The following is a 24,694-nucleotide window of genomic DNA, read 5'->3' as shown; positions in this document are numbered from 1 at the left end:
TATAGTATTGTTTTTTATGTCTAAGTCCTGTATCCATTTGGATCTTATCTTGGTAAAGGGTGTTAGGTGTTGGTCAAGTTTTTATGGAAGAGAGAGTTCTTATCTCAGAAGCTGGACTCTTTGGGTTGATCAAACAGCAGATTACTATAATTGTTTCCTGCTATTCTACCTAGTCTATTCCACTGGTCCACCACTCTATTTCTTAACCAATACCAGACTATTTTGATGACTGATGATTTATAATATAATTTTAGATCAGGTAGGTCTAAGACAACTCCATTTGCACTTTTTTCATTAAATTCCTGGAAATTCTTGATTTTTTATTTCTCCATATGAATTTACTTACAACTTTTTCTAACTAATTAAAGTAATTTTTCAACACTCAGAATTTCTCAGGACAGCTCTGTCTTCATTTCTTTTTAGGTTTTATTCCTGACTTATGAAACTTTATCTGCCATGATTCAGAAGCCTTCTCACCCTGATAACTCACTCTACCCCTGGATTTCTTACACTGGAAGTATGTTCTCCCTTTCAGCCCCTTCCTTTTATTGACTGATTCCTGATAACTTCCATTTCAGATCAACTGCTCAGGTCAAGGATGTCTTCATTCCTCTCCTAACTCCAGTTCTAACTTTGTTCCAGTATCCATCTTGGATGCATTATTTCCCTTCCTTCCTTCAGCTTTATTTTAGGCAATGTCTTCCCCTTACAAAATGCAAGTTTCATTGTTTAGTAGAGTATCTAACACATAATAAGCACTTAACAAATGCTTAATGACTTCTTACAAAAGAGAAGACAAGTAAAGAGGAAAAAAAATTTCAAATACAAATTCATTTGTGAAATATTATGGGACAAAATGATGAAATTCAAGTGACATTTTTCTCAAAACACTGAAAATCAGAGCTGTGGGAAACCATTAGACCCAACTAAACCAAATCATCCCTAGAGAATTCAGAGATGGCAGTGGAAGAACATCAGCAAATTTATGTGAAACAGACCATATTTGTTAACATCTATCCTCATCTTGGATGAGAGTGAAACTGCCACATTGGGACTCTATCACCACATTATTGGCAATGCTATATGAGGAAGTGGAAATGACACTCGAGAGGACAAATCTAGGAAAAGTGACTGAAACTGAACAAATATAGATAGAAAAAAAAAACCATGCTGCAGGTGAGACAATTTTATAAGTGCTCGCAGCTCAATTTTCAAGATAAACTATATCTGTAAGAGATTTCTAAAAGGTAGTAGATTATCATCACCAGTGCTTATAGCAGTATCTGACACATATTCAATACTTAATGTTTGTTGACTTGACTTATTACCACCCTCTTGACAATAAAGTATGCTACACAAAAAAACACATCAACAACTATCAGCTCATATTCATGATTCCAAAAGCAAAAGTCTATAGTTGATGATTTTGCTTAGAAGAAGAACAGAAATGTCAAGACTTCCTCTCACATGTTTATGAACGGTCTGATTTTGGACAAATCATTTAAGTTTTCCATACCTCAATTTATTCATTTTTGAAGTAGGGGGATACTTAGACAAGATGACTGCTCCGATTCATTCTAGCTCTAGAAGTATATTAATATTGGAAGTTCTTGTGAAAAGTAGAAGTAGGATTCCCTGTGAATATATGGATTAGAATTTCAGTTTCAGGCTCTAAAATAGATGTTCATCACTGAAATCAAATAAGCAACACAGTTTCTAGCTTGTGCAAAGTACTTGGGCAATTAATTTTGCAGTGTTCTGATTTAACTCTAATCACCAGGAAATCCAAAGAACTCTTCTGGATTGTTCATTGCAAAACCATGCATCTCCTCCGCAGGATTCCCTATAAGAGATCAGGACCATAATTCATTGGGATCAAGGGCTGCCTCTGTAATGATAAAGCAAACATGAAATCATTTTTCTTGACTGTCATTCTGGTTATTTTATGCATTGCTTGAAGCCCTGCATTACACTGTTTAGACTGACATGGCACCTTGTGATTAGATAGTAAATTTACTGTTTGAATAGGCTGAGTATCAGAGAAAGCCATCAGCCTCAGAGTTCCAAATTCCAATATAGTATAGGAGGCTTCACTGGCTGTCAATCCCTGAAGGAAAATATTGTGGTTACCATTTAACTTTGCATGCTAGACCAGAAGTCATAGAAAGAATGGTGCTGGATTATCATGAAGAGACATGACTCCATGGGCAGGTTAATCGTCCTTTGTCTTTGATTACATTACATATACAAGTTTCTTTTCATGGATGAGAAGTCAGTTTTTCCCCCTCCCCACTCTTACTTGAAAATAAATGATGAGCTACAGGAAAAAAAATATGAGCTATTATCTAATCTCGGTATTATTATGGTTTCAAGAATACAGAATACAGTACAGTGGAAAATGTTTTCTGAAACACAGAAAGTAGACATCATTTTAAATCTAAACTTTCCTTCTTACTACTTATAAAACTTTGACCAATCCACTAATGTCTCCAGGACTTAATTTCTTTTTTTGAGACAAAATGTTATTGACAGTTTGGGGTTTTGCATCATCCTCATTTCCAATTATACAATTATATCTCCCAACTTCTTTCCCCTGCATACATATGTAAATACATAGACTTAAACATCTGCAGATACAGCATATACATAAACATATATGCAGTTAGATAATTCAAAGGATAGAATATTGGGTCTGGAGTTAGGAAAACCTGAGTTCAAATCCTGTCTCAGACACTGAGTAGCTAGCTATGTGATTCTGGTCAAGTTTCAACCTCTGTTTGTATTAATCCCCTGGAGAAGAAAATGGCAAACCACTCCAGAGTCTATGCCAAGAAAATTCCATGGCTGTTGGGTCACAAAGAGTCTGGTGAATCAACAACAATATATTCTTGCTTTTGCATGTATATACATACATATATCCATGGAGAGAGCATCCGCCCTGGAGTCAGGAGTACCTGAGTTCCAATCCTGACTCAGATACTTAATAATTACCTAGCTGTGTGGCCTTGGGCAAGCCACTTAACTCCATTTGCCTTGCAAAAACCTAAAAAAAAAAGAAAAAAAGAAATTGCAACTGAACCTAACAAAATGTAAGAGCAGGCTATCATGCTAAAAGTAACTCAATTTTGAAGACACGCAGGAATCTTTTATCCAGATGTCTCAAAGAAGGGAATTTTTTTAGGCAAAAGTCATAGAGGGTATCCCATGATTCAAAGATTATATCTAATATTCAAAAAATATGTCTTCAGGGTTGTTGGAATAAATCACTCTCATCTGTCCATTAATCTAGGGAAAAATCTTTACATACTTGGTGTAGACATTCTCCTAACTCAATGATGGGTTTGAGACCAGTTGGTTGCTCTTAATCTGGTTTAACTCATATGCTAGTGAGTGACCATTTTATACACTATAACTTCTTGGAACCACAGTGAGAGTAGGGTGAAAGGGGACACCAAAAGTGAATGAACACCCCTGGAAAGGAATTGACAAGCACTCATACCATGTTTGCTAGACTGTCTAAACAATCTCAAGCATCATCTCTTTCTACACCATCTCTAACAATCAGAAGTTCTTCTTGGAATAAACAGAATGTTTACTTGAATATTTTCCATAAAATGGAACTCACTAATCTATTACATTTTAGGATAGTTTAAATTATGTTTTATTTTATATTGAGACAAAATTTGTCTCTCCTTGATATGTTTTGCTTATAGTTGCATTCTCTGATATCGAGGAAAATATATTTGTTGTCTCTTTTATAATTACTCATCAAATATTTAAAGGCAGGATCATGTTGTCTCTGATTCTTTTCTTCTCTAGCCTGTAAATTTCTACTTTCTTCAACTGAATCTTATATCTTATGGTTTCCACTTCTGTCATGTTCTAGTGACCTCTCCCTTGCTATTCTCTTTACAGCTCATCAGTGTCTCTCCTAAAACTTGGTACATAGGAATGAATATAATAGACTAGGTGATTCCACAAAATGGAGGTGTTAGTATTAGTTTTCCCTGAAGTCTACTCAAAGGCACCTTTTCACAGAGATAGAAAGAAGTAGAGATGAGCAATTATTTAAGGAATGGAATCAATATGGGTCATTCAGATATTTTATAAAAGAGAAATACCAATGAAAACAAAAAAAATTACTTTTCTCTCAAAAAAAAAGCAGGTTTTAGATCTGAATAAACTAAACAGCAGAATTTGATATTAAAGTAGATCCATTGTTGACCCTAGGGAGACCAGGACAGCCAACAGAACTTTCTGTCTATTCTTAACTTTTAACAGGATTCCAAAGCCAAGGCCCTCAGGATTCTCATAATGAGGATCCAAAGTAATTCCCTTAGGTAATCAATCACTCTCCTGTCCTGAGCTCATTTAAGCTGACCTTTTAAATGACTGAAGTGTGTGCTCAAATCTTTCCCCTCTAATTTAAACCCCATTGACTAAATTTATTTTTGTCCACGTCCTAAGAAATAAGTACATGTCTTACTTTTGCGATTATAGGGCACCAACTCTCCTCCATCCCAATCTCTGCTCCACTTTCTAGCTGAAATTTATGTTCCACATATAGGAAATTCATTCCTTTAAACATAAATCCCTCCCTTCTTTCCCACCAGAAGTAACATTTTTATAAGTTGTTCCCAACTCAATAAGAATGAATCTATCTGATCCTTTCTAGAAAGCACATTTTAAATTGGAGGTCCAAAAGAAATTGGATTGAAATGGAACAATTTGATGAGGAAAGAAGAAAATGAAAATGTCATAACACAGACTCAAGAAAGTTGAAAAAATAAAGAAGATTAAAGTCCAGCACAAAGGTACATGGAACTCACAACTATACAATAGAGAAAGTTAGTTTTATCAAGGAAGGGGAGACAAATTAAATTAGATAGAAACATAGATCTTTTATTTTGTTTGGTTTTTGCTAGGCAATAGGGGTTAAGTGACTTACCCAAGGTCACACAGTGAGGTAATTATTAATTGTCTGATACTGGATTTGAACTCAGATCCTTCTGACTCCAGGGTGCCACCTAGCTGCCCCCTAGAAGCACAGATCTATCTCTATCTCTATATATCTATAATATATTAATCTATCTATATATATATATATGATTGAAATAAATATCTAATCCATCTAAATATATGGTATATAGATGTCTATATCTAGATATATCATACACACATGTACACATAGATATTTGTTGTTATTTAGTTGCTTTCAAGAATATTTTGCTCATTGGGATCTCATTTAGAGTTTTCTTGGCAAAGCTTTGAGAGTGGTTTGCCATTTCCTTCTCCAGCTCATTTTACAAAGAAAGAACTGAGGCAATTGATCCGGAACCACACAACTAGTGGTATCTGAGGCTGGATTCAAACTCAGATCTTCCTGATTCTAGGGCTAGTGTTCTATCCATTGCACCATTAATATGGATGCATTCTCATATATATGCATATACATACATATATATATATACAAATGTATATGTGTGTATACATATGTGTTTATATATATATATATATATATATATATATATATATATATATATATATATATATCCATCATGGAAAAGTGGTCATGTCCACTGAAACTTTAAAAGCAAAATGTGCCCCCAACCAGTAAAGTCTAGTAGGTTTTTATAAGATTCTTTTCTGGGTCCAGCAGGAAAGGAAGCTTTTGTTTGTATTCAAACTCCTCCCCTACAGGCAAAGGGACTTTGTTCAGGCACTTACTTACTTTATTCTGGTAGTGTGACTCAATGACCCTAGCAGGAATTTTAGAATTTCCTAGTATACACTATATTGTTTACTGAGGGTAAGAGGGAAAGAGAAAAAGAGAAGAGAAAAGGGAGGAAGAGGAAGAGGAAGAGGAAGAGGAACCATCACAAAGCAATAAAGAAGAAATAGTAAAGGATAATGAAAGAGTGTCCCGGGAAGAAATTTTAAAAGAAATTCAGACTACATTGCTAAGGAGCACATGGATTGATGTGGAGAGCAAAGGGAAAATCATCATAGAAACTTTTTAAATAAGTATTTTTCTTCTTAACACGCCCCCATAACAGTTCATAACCATTACAAGGCTCTGGTTCAACATTCCATCCAGGATCACAGAGAACTAGAGGATGAGGTGTAAGACTGGTTGTCAATTTACAGCTACTGGGAAGAATTTTTCCTGACTCTTCCTTCAGCCTTCATTCAGTTGTCAAAAGTTCTAACCTCCTATGACTCAGTTTAAGAACCATGATCATGTTATTTTGGTTGCTAGAGAGTAAGCAAGGGAAGCTAGGTGGTGCAGTGGTCAGAAAGATTTGTCTTCATGAGTTGCAATCTGGCCTCAGACACAAGCTGTATGACCTTGGACAAATCACATAATTCTGTTTGCCTCAGTTTCCTCATCTGTAAAATGATCTGGAAAAGTACTTGGCAAACCACTCCAGTATCTTTGCAGAAAAAAAAAAATCCAAATGGGTCATAAAGAATCAGATTTAACTAAAATGACCCAATAGCAATTAAAGGCAGTAACAACTTTTTTTGTGGGGGAGGGAAGAAAAGAGTGGGAAAAAGAGAAAGATGTGTACCATACTTTGCTGCTGTAGCAACGGCTAGAAAGGATTTATGATCTATAGCAATCTGGAATTTACTTTTCATTTCTTTTTCCTCTTTGGAAACAGTGTTTATTCTAAAAATAAAAATCACTGGCGCTTACTGCTGAACTGACATCATAGTTACCCTGGCTTCCACAGACGGGTGTATTGGAGTCAGCTGTGAGGAGAGAAACTTGTTCAAATCTATAGTGGGTGGGAGAGGAATGGAAGGTAAGAGACAAAGGCCAGGAGGCACCCCCCACATAATACTATTTCATCTTTTTTTTTTATTTTTAACCTTATAATATGACTTTTGGGAGAAGGGTCTAAGGGGTCCTTTGGTGAAGGGGGAAAAATCAATCTATTTTGTTACTCTGCTTTGTAAAAAGGGCATCATGTCCTATAAATAGGGTTTAAATGTGGGAAGTCATGATTTGCCACTGTTTCAGGATTCACCTGTCACCTAAAGCTGCCAAGGAAGATCAGCCTTTTTAGAATATAAAACTTAGAAAAGACTCTTTCCAAATCCATTGTTTCTGTGTATAGCTAGACAACTAAAAGAAGGTCATAATTTCAGTGACATTATTTTGTACTGCTTCATAAAGTTGTACCAAAGATTTTCTACTCATCTCCCAGATCTGTATGATAGAGAGAAATTGTAAAAGTCAATTGGTGCGGAGGTGGCACATTGGAATGACTAATAGGTCACTGCCTGGTAATATCTGTCTCTTAACTATTTTCCCTGTTTCTTTAAGTATTTGTTCACTCTCATCTGTGGTCTCTAGATTGCCTATCCTTCAAAATTGGTTCCCACCCCTTCAACTTCTTCAAGAAGCACAGAACTTATTCTTTATTGTCTAAATACCTTTCTACTGATCCCTTTTAATGGAAGGGTCAGACTTGGGCTGTTACACTACTAATTTAGGTTTCCCTTTACTTCAGAGGGGAGAATGTCCTACAGGTAGTATAAAGTCTACAAAATCATTTGATCTGCAAGACAACCATAGACCAGACTCAAAATTCAATAAATCTAGGAGTTTCTTAGAGGTGAATTAATTAAATGTTTGACCAAATAGAGCAAGCTAGTTTTTAAGCTGATAATTTTGGCTCTGGAATGATGCAATAAATATTCAAATGGTCCTTGGCTTTCCTTAGTCAGCAGACAGAAAACTTAGATCTACCCAACTGCTTTCACGGCTCTTTGGAAACTTAATATGGTTAACAGAGATTGACATTATAACTCAAAATGTTTTAGGATAATTTCCAAGTTTAAACCCCTTATGCATCCCAATTCCTCATAGGTGGGCTTTTAATACACTTAAGTGACAAAAAGTTAGAAACTACTGGAAGCTTCTTTAAAGATAGCTTAAGTTTTAGACATTTGGACCAATCAGTTATGGGGGACAGTTTTATTACCCATAAAAATATTAACTTATGTTGTTGCAAGTGATGACTCTATCACACAGAGTGGCTCTATCATATCTCTCATATCTGTTCTCTTGACTTTCTTTCTGTGTTCCTCATCCTCTTAGCGTTCTGCTCTAATCTTCTTTGACCTTCCATAACTACAACTGCAATACAACTATTACTTCAAAAACTATAACCTCATATCTGCCTTTCTAGCCCAATGTTTCCATGTTCTTCTAATGTGTGTCCCAACTAACTCCCTTTCTAGTCTTTCTCAAAATCTGTGTGCATTTTGACTCTAGCTGACTTTCCTGACTCCCAGTTCTACCTTCAATATTGGAGTCTACTGTCTCAAACAATAAAAAAAAGAAAATGAACATGATCTTTGGATATAGGAAAACAGTTTCTTTTACTTCACTGCTAATACTTTTTTTCAAATTCTTTAGTTTCTATGGTCATTTAAAGTACTTGTCCTTGCTTTATCCTCACCAAAGTCTTTTCTTCTAGTACCTTTCTCATGGTCCTCAGTTGACCTGCATTTGAGATACTTGAAGTCAGCCTCAACAAAGGAGATATTTTCATTGGTTTCAATCAGTTTCAATCATTTATTTATTTAGTTAAACTCACTAGGAGGGGCTCCTGGTGTTACTGTTTACTTCCTTTCTTTGCTCTCTGTTGTTGATTTTAAGGGGGAACTTAGAAATAAGAGAAAGACTGCATGGGATTTCTCCTCTATTAGTGATAGGAATCATAAAAGAACTATGCTTGGCTGGGGCGGCTAGGTTGCACAGTGGATAGAGCACTGGCCTTGGAGTTAGGAGTACCTAAATTCAAATCTGGCCTCAGACACTTAATAATTACCTAGCTGTGTGGCCTTGGCAAGCCACTTAAACCTATTGCCTTGCAAAAAAAAAAAAAAAAAGAACTATCCTTGGATTGCCATTTCCATCCCAAAGGTGCCAATGTATTTTGAATATATCTATTATTTTCCATTTTAAGCTAATAGATGAGGCTATAGAAGGACAATACAGGGATAAGTGGCCTATGGGCTTTTACATTCTAACATAGCATCAGCCATTACTGTAGAGTACAAAATGATCTTAGAAATAATTAAGTCTTACCCCCTCATTTCATAGATGAGGAAACTGAGTTCCAGAGAAAGGAAATAATTATTTTCTGCCCCAGATTATATAGATTTCCACTTCAGTTCTTTCTATCATAATTCTACTATGTCTCCATTGCCCAGTAGCATTGTACCGTGAACAGAAAGCTGGATTTATAAAACCTAGACTTGAATCCCATCTCTGACTCTTTTTATCTAGGTGATTTAGCTCTCCTGAGCCTCAGTTTCCTGATCTACAGAATGAAGATAATCATATCTATAGCACTTACTTATAAGCATTATCCTGAAGTTCAAATGTGAATGTGAATAGTCAATGTCTGCAAACTTTAAATGTCAATCACTACAAATATTTCACATCTCTGATTCTACTGCTTCTATACCAAAAAAATCATACAGAATACTGGAGATCTTAACCTGATTCTGGCACAAAATAGTTCAAATGGCCTCTTAGACAAGCCATTTTTTTTTAACATATCATGACTTCCAATTCTTCATTTTTCAAATGAGTTGGCTACACTAGTTTAATCTTACTGGTCCATTCCAGGTCTAAACTGTTAATTCTACCTCTCACAGGAAATAGAAATGAGGGGAAACAAAGAGAAATGATCATACAAATAAATTACATAAGACCCTCTCTAAAAAAGTATTTCTAACATCCTAGAGTGAAATAACTACCAGGCGATTTCAGTTACAAGAGACTAAATGCTGATTGTAAAAGTAAGAAGAAGAATATGAATTAGAATCATGATACAATTATCATCATTCCCTCCTGTCTTAACATTATAGGGTAAGTGTATAGAGTTGTTGGTTTTCTCTACACTGAATACACTTTTTTAAAATTCTCTTTTCCTGAGACCTGGAAGTAGAAGCATTAGAATAGCATCCAATGTCACAATCAAACATTGACTGATAATTTGCTGCCAACTTAGATGATACAATGGGGACCCAACTGATGGCATAAAATCATTAGAGCTGCATAGCCTAAGTATTGCCTTTGTGCAATAATGTGCCAGGGTCTTGTAGATGTTTGAAGGGAGATAGAAAGAGAGGGTAAGTAAGGGACTTGACAAATTATCAAAAAAAAAAAGAAATGAAATAGTAAAAAAAATGCTTTAAAATGGACCTTTAATCAATACATTATATTTTTTCTTTTAAAATTTATTTATTTTCATCCATATGTACATGCATATTTCCATGTTACAAAATTTCCCTCCATCCTCCCTTCCTACCCCACTCCCTCTGCAGGAAACAGGTTAACATTTTGCATGCATATTTTGATAACATGTTTACAAATTAGTAGTTTTTCCATAGGAATTAGGATTAAGGGAAAGAGATACATAAGAGAAAATTTCTATAGTGCTCATCAGATTCAGAAGGGTTGTTTTGTTTTGTTAATCAATATATTTTAAAGCCTGTATGTGAAGATAAAACATCTGACTAGAGACATAAGAACATAAGGAGGTGGATAAGGATGAACCTGGAACAAGGTATTCAGATATGATACAGGTGGATTTCAGGAGGGTTTGAATATATCCAGATGTCTGAACTTTGGATGAGGTTCTCTTTAGCCTAGAACAGGAGAAAAAGGGGGGAGGGGGGCAGATGACCCAGTGAGAGAGGAGAGCTTTATAGGTTCTCACCACTCCTCCCAGTTTGGTCCACACAAAAGGATTGCTCAGGGAGATGAACAACAGCTGGAAATTTAGTAGGAAGGAGCAATATTTCTAGTAAAGTGTTCTGAGTGGCTTATTACTTTTGTTCTGTTGTCCTAGGCAGGGAAGTACCAATCTACATAGATAATCCCAGATTGGAAAAGAGCAGGTTTTTCCACAGTAAGGGGAAGCATCTAATAGGTAGAAGGGTGGGTGTTTAGCACACCACCATTAGTGGCTGGTGAGGCACTTTGAGGACAAAAACACAGGATTTATACTCTCTATCCAACCCCTGCCCTCTAGCTTCTCCCTGGGTACTTTGATGTAGTTTAGTAGTCTGTGGGGAAATTAAGCTCCTCATTGCTTCATTACATCCCTACATCAGATTCCCCAAGGAATAAATGCATCATTGGCTAATCTAGAATTTCCTATCACCCCCTTCCTCAAATATAGGGAAAATAAAATGTATCTACTATACAATATAAATTAGGTATGAAACAGGTAGTTTTATTCTTACATATACACACATACATTAATATTAAGGAATAAAAATGATATAATATTAAAAAAGAGTTCATCACCTTAGCAACTACTAATGAAATTGGTTGAGAAGTTAATTCACCATCCTCTTTAGGACATTAGCAAAGGTTCTCTTGCAGTTCAGCTAATTAACCATTTTATATTTTCAACTCCATTGCGCATAGTTCAGACAATACCAAATATAGTGTTTCTTTCACAAGATCTCCTTCTGCTCGGGTCATTCATTCCCTTTTTGGCCAATCTTCTGCTATTGCTATTATCGTTACTAAAACTATACCAATAGCAGCTACTAGTGACTAGGAAATGGAAGTCACAAACTGCTTTTCAAGATCTCTCAAGGCACAAAAGGAAAGAAATACAAAGGTTTGATGTCCCTGTCCTAGACACAGGTTTGTATAAGAGGACATGAGCTCATTGTTTGTGGACTAGAGTAAAAATGGAGGTGGGAAGTTTGTTTCCTTCCCAGCCTATACTCTGGGCAGCTTAGAGATTCATCCTTGTACTTCCAAGATATTAGGAAGAGGAGATTAAGGGGTAAGGGGTCACCTATTTACTGCATCTAGCAAGTACTCATCACCTCCCTGATGTCATGGTCTTCACTGTGGATGAAGGACAAACATCACCATATCAATCATTAATTCAGTAGCAATGAATAGACTTTCATTATTGATGGTAAGTAGACAGAGGATACCTGCATATGCTCTAAAATGAGAGAAGTATAGGGGAAGGAGATCTTAATTAGGCACTCCAGGGAACTCCCTACCCCAAATTTCCATTTGGATAACTGGAAAGCCAACTGAGCATGCCCACAATCACTACCCTTAGTTTCTTAAAAAATACCAAACTATGCCAAAATTTGTATTTCCTAGCAATTATTTTTTATTCCTATCAGTAGTTTTTCATTGAAAATCATAGTGAGCTATAATACTAATAAAAAATAAAATAATAATGACAATAATATTTTTGTAATGCTTACTATGTTTGTAATGCTTTACAATGTTGTTATATTTGATCTTCACAGAACTCTAGAGGTCAAACAAGGTCTTATTATCATCCCCATTTTACAGACAAGGCAACTGAGGCAAATAGAAATTAAGGTACCTACCTATACAGCTAGTAAGTGTGTGAGGCCATATTTGAACTCAGGTCTTCCTTGACTCCACAGTCAGAAATTTATCCACTATGCCATCAAACAACCATTCCTATTTTCAAGCTTACTGTGACCTTGATAAATTAAACAAAAATTTAAATCTGAACTTAACCAAAAAAGAAGTCAGTTTTCATTGTTAAGGCTCTTGGGAAAAGAGAACTATAACCTTGGAACCATAAAATGATTTCATAAAGAATGGGGCGATGTTAAGTGACTGGATGCTCTGAGGTGGAAGTGGCCACTCATCCTACAAGAAATGCTAAAGTGGAGTCATTGAAAGCTGCCCTTAGTTGAGACATCAGCCAGTTAGAGGATGAAAAGAAGAGAACAGTGGGTTGGTGACCCCCTGCTCAGAAATGCTGAAACAGCTATTTGCTAACTCTATCAAAAAGCTATATATCTCTTTTTATACCCAGTGCTTAATAAATACTCAATAAAGTATTTAATATCATAAAATAAAATAAAAAAGCACATAATAGATGTTTTTCATTCATTCATTTGTCCATTCATAGAAAAGATATAACAGAGAACCTCCTAAACTTGTCAAAACAGAAGATTACTATTCACTTCTAGTCAATCACATAGGTACTACCAGAAGGAAGATCTAGAATGTCTTTCTAAAGAATACAAATTTTTCAGCATTGACCTGAGGACAAGTGTTTTTTACTCACTGCTACCCATCAAGAGTAAGGAATTTAGAAGGAAATAGATGGCTAAGCAGACAGAATCCGAGTTTAGATTTAGAACTATATTCAGGGACATGTTAGAGCCAGCTAAAAAATACAAGGGCAGGGAGGGAGATTTGACCTCATCTCTATCACTGAGAAACAGTAGAATGAAATCCATAAATAGGATTTTCTTCCTAGTAAAAAATGAATGGAATATGAGGCATATCATGATGATACATTAAGAAGATATAATTATGTGAAGAACTTCAAAAGCCATGATGGAAAGACTCTGGATAAAGATCAATAAAGGTAGAAACAGAAGAAACTTCCTCATCAGAGCAAACTACAGAGCACCTAAACAAAGAGAGGAATTAGATGGGAAGTTCAGGAAATTGATTCCAAGCCTAAAACAAAGGTCATGGGAAACTTCAATTTCCAGACATCATGTAGAGCTATTCTGTCAAAAACAGAGCAATGAATAAATACTTTCTTAGCATGATTGTGATTTCTTCTTTCAAAACATAGAACAAATAAACAAAAAATTTCTATTCTGAAACTGATTCTCACCAACTAGAGAAAATTAGTTGCCATTAAGAAAGTGGTTACTGGGGCAGCTAGGTGGCGCAGTGGATAGAGCACTGGCCCTGGAATCAATAGTACCTAAGTTCAAATCTGACCTCAGACACTTAATAATTATCTAGCTGTGTGGCCTTTGGCAAGCCACTTAACCCCATTGCCTTGCAAAAAAAAAAAAAAAAAGAAAGAAAGTGGTTGCTAAGGGGAAAAATGATGGGAACATGGAGGTGAGATGGGCAATGACAACTCTTTTAGAGTTTATGATAGACAGGGACAGGAACACTGGGTATGGTCTGATATGTACTCTAGGTTGGGTGGGGAGATAAAATTCAAAAGGTTCATAGAAAGGATAGGTAGGCTCCTATGAATTAAAATACTAAGGTGGGATTCAGATTAGTTAGGAGTGTGAAACTCTCAACAATGAAATTCTGAAAAAATGAAGGAATTAAACTAAATGAGGAGGAAAAAGAGGTATCTGAAGAGACCAATTAAAACACACAGGAGAATTCATTAACTTATTTAAAATTTAAAGATATACACAGAGGATGGAAACAATGAAAAATAATGGAGGACAAATACAAGCCATGATACAATTCTGTTAGACAACAATAGCAATAATAATAATGTCAAGCGCAAAAACATAACAATGCTAAAACTCCCAAGAAAAGTTTTTGAAGTTACTGGGGGTGGGGAAGGAGAAGGGTAGAAAAGGGATAGAATGCTTCCTCAAGCGGATGGGATGACGATACATAACAACAGGTAGAAATAACAACAGAAAGAAGGTATATCTGCTCAATTTATAATTTTCTTTTGTACTCTCTGCCCAGGTAAATGACGTTTGTTCTAGACAGACAAGAAAGGATGAAAATGCCTAATTATGAATCACTATACAAGATAAGTAAAGAGTTGGTTATAGGGTACTTTAAGGAGATCAAAACACCTTTCCTGGATAAATGAAATCCTCATTAACTGGGAAAACCATAAGATGCAATTGTTGACTCCTTGACAATAATCTTTGAGTGAGGATTGAGAACAGAAGAGGTTTTTCAGTACTGGATAAAGGTAGTTACTAAATTGGTTTTTAATTAAATGAAGAGAACTGAGTCAAAAAAATATGGACCGATAAGTTTTATTTTCATTTCTTAGATACATTTAGAATGGATTATTTAAAATATGGTTTGTGAACATCAAGAAATAGAAATGGGGGCAGCTAGGTGCAGCAGTGGATAGAGCACGGACCTGGAGTCAGGATTACCTGAGTTCAAATCCACCCTCAGACACTTAATCCACTTAATTCCATTTGCCTTGCAAAAACCTAAAAAAAAAAAAAAAGAAATAGAAAGGTAATGACAAAGAGCCTGCATGACTTCAGGAAAGAGGATATGTGTGTCTGCATAAGCCCATGTGTGTGCTGTGAGAGAGACAGAGACAGAGATATACACAGAGACAGAGAGATAGAGACAGAGACAGAGAGAGAAGGGGGAGCATTTATTAAACACTGTACTAAAAATGCTTAGGATATAATTACAGTATATTAAATTTAAAACTGCATAATATTTTAGGGACATCTTGTATAAGCAAAGAAGAGATTCCTACTTTCCAGGAGCTTATATTCCAAAGAGGAAAAGGCTAGAGTGAGTTGCTCAAAGTGAAGAGAGTTTGGTTTAGAGTCACTCATTAAATTATCCTCCAGGCTAGGAACTCATCAATCAGGAGAGCAGGCCGCAGGGCAAAAGTATCTCCAAGGTGAGAAGGCTGCTTGTTAAGAAGGTAGAGAGTGACTATATACACTTTATTTCTTTTTTTTTTGGAAAGTGTTATGAAACCAGTAAATCATGGGAATGTTGTAGATATAATAAAATAATTTGTACTATTCTTGTGGAAAAGATAGAGATATGGAATAGATAGTAATAACTAGTATTTATAGTGCTCATTCACTGTGCTACTCAGATGTTAACACAATTACCTGGATTCAAAATTGAAAAGTCTGACTCCAAATTTTTGTTAATGGTTTGAAATAATCTTGGCAGGAAGTCTCTAGTGGAACATTCCCATGTAAGTGCCAAGGTATGGCCTTGGGTCATTAAGATTAAGAAATAGATGGAATGTTTTATCGAATTTGTAGCTGACACTGTAGATTATTGGGCTGAATCTTATCAATTGAAATTTATTAAGTCAATATAAATGAGAGCACGGTGGTGTTATGGATTTTCTTTGCATGTAAAAATTTAATAAGTGATTGATGATGCTGATTGTTGAGGATGATGGTAATGGAGATAGTGATGATAATAATGATGGTGATGATGATGATTATAAAGATGGTGATAGTGATAATGTAATAATATCTTATGCTTGAGTTAAAAAAATCACCATCAAAATTTCAGCATTTAAAACAGTTTGTCAACAGCGTTTTTAATGGCAGCCAGAAAAACCAAACGCAATGCAATTATAGACTACATAAAGAGAATCAAGATTTCTAGGAATAAAAAGGTACCATTCTCTTTGTAATCAGCCCTGATCAAATCAAATTTGTGTTTTTTTGTGTTTAATTCTAGGAACTACAGTTCAAGTCATTGATTAACTGGAGAAAATCCAAAGAAGAGGAACCAGGATAGTGAATACCATTGAGTTCATTCTATAAAAGAACCAGTAAAAAAAAAAAGAATCAGTTGAAATATATTTATTTTAGAGAAATCTCAGTGAGGATATACAATTGTTTTTAAGTATTTGAAAGCTGTCATGTGAAAGAAGAATTGGATCGTAATCATAGCATTTATATATCACTTTAAAGTTTGCAAGTGCTTATGGTTGGCCCCAGAGGACAGAAAGAAGAGTAATGGGTAAAAGTTGGACAGCAAAAAATTAGTCTTGATGGCAGGAAAATCTCCTTCAAATAGAATTATATCAAATGAGAGTAGATACCCTCATGGACCTCACAAATTAATGAGAACAACAATAGGCAAATAAATATATACAAACAAGCTGTATATAAGAAAAACACTGAAAATAATTAAAAGACAAAGCAGTAGAATTAAATGGAGTTGGAAGTATGACAAAACCAGATTAAAAAATAATTGTGAAATGTTTAACTAAATAAATAAAATAAAAAATTAATAAAATACAATACACATAGCTAATGTTCGTTTGAAGTTTTCTAAGTCAATATGCTTCCTGCAAAGATTTATTTCTATATAAGTTTGAAACTACTGCTGAATAAAATTAACTTTATCTGAAACTTAAAGGAAACCAAGAAAGCCAGATGAGGAAGCAGTGTCCAAGCATTAGGGAACGAAAATGCTAAGAGCTAAGAAATGGAATGTCCTGTTTGTGGAGCAACAGGGCCAGTATCACAGCATCTAAAAGTACATAAAAGAGAAGGTGTCAACAGACTAGAAGAGGATAGAAGAATGAGGCAGGTTATGAAGGGTTTTGAATGTCAAACAGAGTATTTGTATTTGACCTTGGAAATGAGTGGAACCCAATAAAATTCATTAGGAGGGGTGATGTGGTCAGATACCCTTTAGGGAAATCACTCTATTTACTGAAAGGATAGTGGATTGGAGTTGGGAGAGAGTGTGAGTGCAAGTATGAGTTGGTGGGGGCTTGCACCAGGGTGATGGTAGCAGTTATCAGAGGAAAGAAAAGGAACTTATTTAAGAGATATGGAAAAAGTAAAAATTAATAGGTCTAGGCTACAGATTAAATATGGAAGGTGAGAAATAATTAGGAATCCAGGATGCTACTTCAATTGCAAGACTGAAGGAATGAAAAAATGTTAACTTCTACATTAAAGTTAGGAATAGGAGAGTTTTACAAGAAAAAATAATGAATTCTGTTTTCGATAGGTTGCGATTAAGATTTCTTCTGAACATCCAATTCTTGATGTCTAAAAGGTCTTAGAGATGTGACAATGGAGGTTAGGGCAGGATAGGTAGATTTGTAATTATCACCAAGAAATATTAATTAAATGCATGGGATTTAATTGAGAGGTTGTGAACTTTACCTCAATAGTGGGACCATTTTCTTGGTTGTCATAGTATACAGGTATATGTTATTATCAAATGACCATTCAAGTTTCTTCCAACTCTGAAATGCCACAAAGTTGGAATTCTGATTCTTGAATTTTCTGACATAAGGATATCCTCTTTATATAACAAAGCTTCTCTACTGTCTCTTTTACTGAATCTATTCCTTTGGCATAAAATATGATATTTTGTAGGTCATTCCATTTATGAGACCCAAATTTCCAAGTCTCGGTGAAGCTTATGTGGTAAAATTAACCTCTTTATATTAAGACCCATAGTTAGTTTTATTTACTATACATGTTTTGTACATTTCTTTATATGCGACTTTGGCTCTGAGTGTTACTGTAGGCACTATTTTTGGATATTTTCTCCTGTGAATTACTGTTTTTCTCTACTGATCTTATTTTTGCTGCATTGTACCTGCTACTCTCTGTGGTTTCTCCTCTGGCAGATATATGTGGATATTTTTTTTCTGTTTCTCTTCATTTTCTGTTTAATCTTTATCAGATTCACAAGACTCCAGGCAAATATGTATTTACTAGCTTCTGCTAAAAGCTCCCCATCATTGGCAAAGAATTCATTGTTCCTGTGACTTAAGTGATCTAGAAATCCAATTCTCATTCTCAGATATGATCATTAACCTCTTTACCTCTCAAATTTCTCTCTTGACTAGAACCTCTATCATCAATTGACTGGGTTGGTATTTATAAGTAAGCTCCACCTGTATCCCTAAGTTTCTTGTCAAGAATTTCATCATTTTTAACAAATTCTCCTAAGTTTCCTTCAGAACCACCATTTGAGATTTCTAATGAATTACCCAAAAAAGGGTAGGATAATAGATCTCAGAGTTCTACATCATGTTCCAGATGTTCAAGGAAGAAAAAAATGCCTTTCTGCTGTTCATCAGGCAAACAAATGTATACATATATGTGTGTGTGTGTGCACATATATTACAGGCATGTCAATTATGCATATGCATATGTCTATACACGTATGTATAAGTGTCTTCAAACATAAGTGTGCATACACATTTACAAATGACTATTGATAACTCTCAGCAAGGAGAAGCTATTCATCTAGCCACTCACTACTAGACCACCACAGCACGTAGATGGGGCCCTCAACATCACTCCCTGAAACTCAAGAAGCTGCATGGTATTCCTCTATGCTTCACAGGAAGCCCTCACAACTAGAATATCTCTTCAAGGGTTTAGTGATACTTTGCTTTCCCTGTCCAAATCACATTCTTCTACATTCCAATCTTCTGACATTGGTTAGGCTTCCTCAGGTTCTTGGTTTTCTCTTGTTTTTCTCTTCTCTTTCAAGAAACTCTTCATTATTCATGCCAATTTGGAGAATAAGGAAGCATTCTGTAAGCCCCACCATCTTATCCTGAAGTGCAGAGCTCCTTGCAGATCCAGCTGATCCTTGGCACTGTTGGACTCACAAGTTGTTCATTCTATTGAAGTTGCTGGCAAAAATTTCTTAGTCTTCTTACTCTCCGAATCTTCAATTATGTCATTTTTATTAGTAGTTATTTTGACTACATGCTGTATGCTAATTTTTGCAAACAAACTCCACACGGCCAGTTGCTCTAATAATTTTCCTACTTATTATACTCTCTCCCTTATACTGAAAGCTTGATTGTTTTAACTTCAAAGCATTGTCTTTTTTTCCATGAATGAAAAAAAAATTCTCAGGACCTTAAAGGTGATGAAAGCACTAAGCCAAAACCCTAGGGATAGCAATAAAAGTCAAGATAATCTTTGTCATAAAGGAGCATATCTTCTAATAAGGGATTCCATAAATAGGGGAGGTTTTCAACTGTAGGTCAGATGGGAAGATCTCATGATCCTTAGGTCACAGTCTCAAGAAAAATCATACTGCTTCTTTAATGTAACTTTCATTAACCATATCAAAGGGTATTTGGTATTAAACAATCTGATGTTTCTAAGAACTGTGATGTTAAGAACTTTATTTTGGGGACTTCAGTAGTTAATTGTGTTTAAGGAGCCAGCAATACAACCTAAGCAGAGTTGCCGTCATATCTACACAAGGGCTGTTTCCCTGGAATACAAATTATGAGGGAGGAAGTAGATAAGGAAGAGGAACAGGAGATGAGGGCAAACTGGAATAGTGTGCAGAGTGGGGTGGAAGTTTCTATTATTTTTCCCAGATCTCTTAGGCATCTTTGGCACTTTCTGGGACTTTTTTCTCCCTTTCCGTCCTGATATGACAATAACTTGTAACTGCTTTACCTCTGTAATTAGTATATTCTTGCTAAAGTCCTAAGCAAATAGACTCTATCCTTAGTTTTTACTTGCTAAAAGACTTTAAGTAGAAACCCAGCTTCCAGCCCACTTCTAGAGTCTTTCTTCCCTCCTCTCAGGTTTTTGCTAATCTGATTTTGGACACATTCTTCCATGAGGTGCCTTCACTTAGTGTCTTCTACCCCCAATGACCTGAATGAGCTTTTATTTATAGCAAGCTTTCCCACTCTTTTCTAGGGCATTACCACCTTTTCTCATGACAATATACAAGTTTGCTCAGCTGCCTTTCATGCTTCATGCTTCCCTACTTTCAAGTCAGCCTCCAGCCTTCTCCCATCCACTAAGCCACCTATCTACTCCCATTCTCCCATGCTTTCCTACTCCCCCTCAGTCCCATTAAATACTCCTCCTACATATCACCTCTGGCAAGAAGAATCTCTAACTAAAGTAGATGGTACTTTTGCTGATAACCTTTCTCTCGTGTTCTAGGCAATGCTGTTAGTAATTGAAAAGAAAGGGGAGCAGTCAAACAAAAAAATAAAACTGCAGATAACCTAAATTATTTCAATTTTAGATCTATGCAAAATATCTACATTATACATTATGATGAAATGGGAGTCACCCTACTTGATAGGAGAAACTGAGTCTAGGTCATTATGCAAATGACCTTAAATATTTTGACTAAGAATCAAGGAACTCATCAGGTATTTCTGGGACAGATTACAGAAACTGAAGAGATGATAAAATTTCCTTTTCAGTGGAGCACAAATGAGAGGAAATTGAGTTCTCCTCAATACTCCACACATATTCCTTGAAAGAAATCCCTAATCAATAATACACAATATTTTGCTACATTATTCCCGACTTCTCAGATGGTATCATGGAAGTCTCAGTTTTAGTTTATTAAAACATTTATTAAAGCATAGATGATTAGCATATATTAATGTTTAGAATTTTTACAAGTTCTTTTCCCTCTAAGATGTGTTAGAGAGATTATCATTAACATATTTAGAGCTGGAAGAGATTTCAAAGATCATCAAGTCCAATCCCCTAATTTTACAGATGGGGAAACAAAGGCCAGAAGGTACATGACTTATCCAAGGTCACACAAAGAAAAATCAGAGATGGGATTTGAAACTAGAATCTCTGCTTCTATAGTGAGTGTTATTTTCATTGGATGGGCAGCAAAAAAGATTGTAGATTTGAAGAAAATAGGAAACATGTCTATTATTGTGATTTACCACATATTCTCATATAATATCTATGCATGTGACCTTATGATGACACACCAATTACTCTATATATTCAGAATCCAAGCTTCTTTGCAATAAAAGGAAAAGATTGAAAGGAGATGAGCAACTGAGCTCATTTTTCCCTGGTGAAGATAAGAAATGAATTGTCAGTTTGAGGAAGGGAAGTAAGTTACTTCTCCTAAAATGCGATTGGTGCCCTCAGTGGCATGGTGGCATCTAATAATGACTTGCAGTTTATGAAATAAAATGCATCATTCTGATTTTTTTAAATTCTATAACTAACTCATCTTATATTAATAAGCTTAATGGTGCCACCTGCTGGCTGAAGAAAAGATAGCTTTAACTCAGAGAGCAGATCTTTTTCCTCTGATTGAATTTCTATCAGACTACACCAGGCCACCTTCACATCAGAACCCTAGGGTGAAGAAAGTCCAAAATGAATTCAGTCCATCTGTAGGCTGTCTACAAATGCTTGTGTTCTCACAGGATTGGAAATGAGTTCTTTGGCTCTAGGAAAAAGCCATATTATATGCAACAATGTTCTGTTTTGGTTTCTTCTAGAGAAACCTCCTGTATGTATCTCCTTTTTTCTCTCATTTATTTTTATTGTTTGTTTTTCTTCTAAGTAACTGGCTTTAAGAGCCATTCTTATCCCTCTCCAGACCAACCAAGTCTTATTTGAAAATATTTCCTCTCTATATATCAAGCCTCTATTTCTCCCCCCTCCCTTTTCCTAGTTCTGCTTCATCAACCAATAAATTTATTAAACACCTACTATGGTTAGCTACAGCTAAATTTTTCTCTTAATATTGGAACTAATGAAAAAGAATCCATATTGTGGTGAATGAAAGTATTTATAGAGGTGATTTTTCTGTGCAAAGATCCCATCTTTCCAAAGTTAATTCTGCCTTTTGTGACCAATCTCCACTGTGGCTTTCCTTTGAAATATCTACTATGAAAGAGAATGGAGGATTCAGTGTGTTTATTATTAATAATACTCTAAATATGAAATGACCATATATCCCAATATTTGTATTGAATTACACCCACACAATAGTCCTGGGACTATAAAAGTTAATAAATAATAACAGAACAACAATTTGTCCTTGGAATGGTTTTATGAGAACTTCATCAAAAAGATGAGAAAAACAAGATTATCACTCATTCTATATAGCATGCATCTCACAGCAGCAAGTATTATTATTCATATTTTAATTGATGAGGAAACTAAATCTCAGAAGAGGTTACATGATATGCTCAAGGTCAGATATCTAGTAAGTGGGAAAACCAGGACACAAAACCAGGTGTCCTGAATTTAAAACCAGCAATGTTTCCACTAGACATGTATCTATTTAAGGGAGGATTTCAGGAATTTCCCCTTTTTTTTACACATATCCTTTGATGATGCCTGGATCCCCTCTCCTCCCCAAGTTCTTATCTCTCCCTAGGAATTTAAATCAATGTTTACCCAGATGCCCCAATTTTCAATCAATCAAGAAGACTGAATTTACTTCAAGAAGAATTTACTAAGAACTATGAGATAGGCATTGTAGATGCAAGATAAACATGAAATGAATGGGCTCCAGCTTTAAAGAATTTTTAAGAAGCTTTTTCTAGTCTAAAAAAAAAGATGACTATAAGAGTAACCAAGGCAAAATTTGACCCCAAGGATGATGGCTTGCTTTGCTCTATTTCCACTGACTCCTTCAGGAATTACATCTTGTTACCACCAATTGTATGGGCTTGAATGATCTTTAGTTTCCTCATTGGTAAAATGGTGATAATAGTAACTGCTTTGTAGAATTTGTATGAGAGGAGAAAGTAGCAGTAGAATATTCTGGAATATCCCAACATTAATCTGTGGCACACCATAATAAATGTATCTAAGCAGTATCTTGGCCACTCAGCTGGGAGATAAATAAAAAATAGATTTGAACATTTTATTACTAGCATTCCTCTCATCTGTCATTAACTATCCGAAGGCACATGTGCCATCGTCAAAAAACCAAATAACCTTCCAAGAATGGCTGGAGAAGCTTTTTAACAAAAGTTCAGAAAATTATTTAGCCACTCAAGATTGACTAATGGGTCAATACTGCAAAAGTGTGGGAGGTGTTATTGATAAAAACAAATATCACGTATCTGATTTTTTAGCTAAACAGATCCAGAATGAATGAACCTATTAGAAGGTCAGGAACAACCGTTTTCAGTACAAAATGTTAGTTCCATGTGAAGAGGATGTAATGCTACAGATGTAGTGCTATGAAAGAAAGAAGAGCTTACTTCCAGATAGGGTCCCTCTAGCCTTAGTTCATTGGGAAAAGGTCAATGAAGGATTGAATTATTAGAGATGATATGGATAGAGCACTGAACTTGGAGTGAGGAAAAATCTGAGTTCAAATGTCCCTTATACACTTATAAGAATAGCACTTGACCTCTCTGACCTTTAGTTTCCTCATTGGCAAAATGGCCATAATAGTAACTGCTTCATAGAAGCACAAGGTTCAAAAGATAATATATGTAAAGCAGATCAAAAACTTTACAGCTCTATAAATGTCAGCTATTATTATTTAGAAATCATGATTTGAGTTAAAAGTGTGGAGGAAATTTATAGAGGCAGAAGCCAAAAGATTAAGATGAACATATGTATTCAATCTGTGCCCAGGCATTCTGGTAGAAAAGAGGGCAGGAGAATTCAAGGAAAGCTTTTAGAACTATCCAAGAGTCTGATAGGATTTGTGTTTTGCCAGAGAGCTTAATCACAGTACACAGTAGGAAACTAAGAAATGTTTATTGATTGACTGAGAATAGGCTTCAAAAACATAGGCAAAGCCATTGTCCAAAGTCATATGAGTCCCAGTCAGTAGAGTCTTGAGAAGTTCATTCCCAACTTCATATAACCAATTTTCCAGTCCTTTCTTCAGTCATATCTATATCCCTGAGTAGTTAAGTCCCCAGGGCCATTATTGTGAGCAATAAATTCACCACAATCCTTGCAAATAAATACTCCATGAAGTAATCCTCTACCTCAAATAGTCCTTACTAGAAAATATTTATAGATGTGATTTTTCTGTGCAAGAAAAGGGGAAAATAAAAACAGTTATACCATCTCATTGCCTCTCTAAGAGACTATTCATATTTTTTATGACTATCATCATAGGAGAATTGAAAGGGTCCACAGAAACCATCTTCAGCTAGGTGAATCAGTTATTAGAGTACCTGGAATTAGATTTGGAGTTAGAAATTCCTGAGTTTGAATCTTGTTTCAGCCACTTAGCAATTGGGCAATAATGAGCAAGTCATTTAACCCCTTTCAGCCTTAATTTGATCATCTTTAAAATAGGACTATTAATAGTTCCTACTTCATTAGTTTTCTTTGAGAATAAAATGATATTAACATATATAAAATACTTTGCAAGCCTCAAAGTACTATGTAAATGTAAGTTATGATC

The 24,694-nt window shown here is 35.4% G+C and overlaps 1 long non-coding RNA gene across 1 annotated transcript in view; it reads right to left on the bottom strand.

Moving 5' to 3' along the window:
* Positions 1 to 1,700: 1,700 nt before the first annotated feature.
* Positions 1,701 to 24,694, bottom strand: part of LOC141519892 (uncharacterized) — a 51,015-nt gene continuing 28,021 nt past the window's right edge. Inside the window, exon 3 of the long non-coding RNA XR_012477470.1 lies at positions 1,701 to 1,888. This is a non-coding gene — a long non-coding RNA (uncharacterized LOC141519892). The remainder of the gene's footprint in view (positions 1,889 to 24,694) is intronic.

Source organism: Macrotis lagotis, chromosome 4, assembly GCF_037893015.1.
Source record: "Macrotis lagotis isolate mMagLag1 chromosome 4, bilby.v1.9.chrom.fasta, whole genome shotgun sequence".
Classification (NCBI taxonomy): Eukaryota; Metazoa; Chordata; class Mammalia; order Peramelemorphia; family Peramelidae; genus Macrotis; species Macrotis lagotis.
This window is presented reverse-complemented; position numbering and strand designations above follow the sequence as displayed.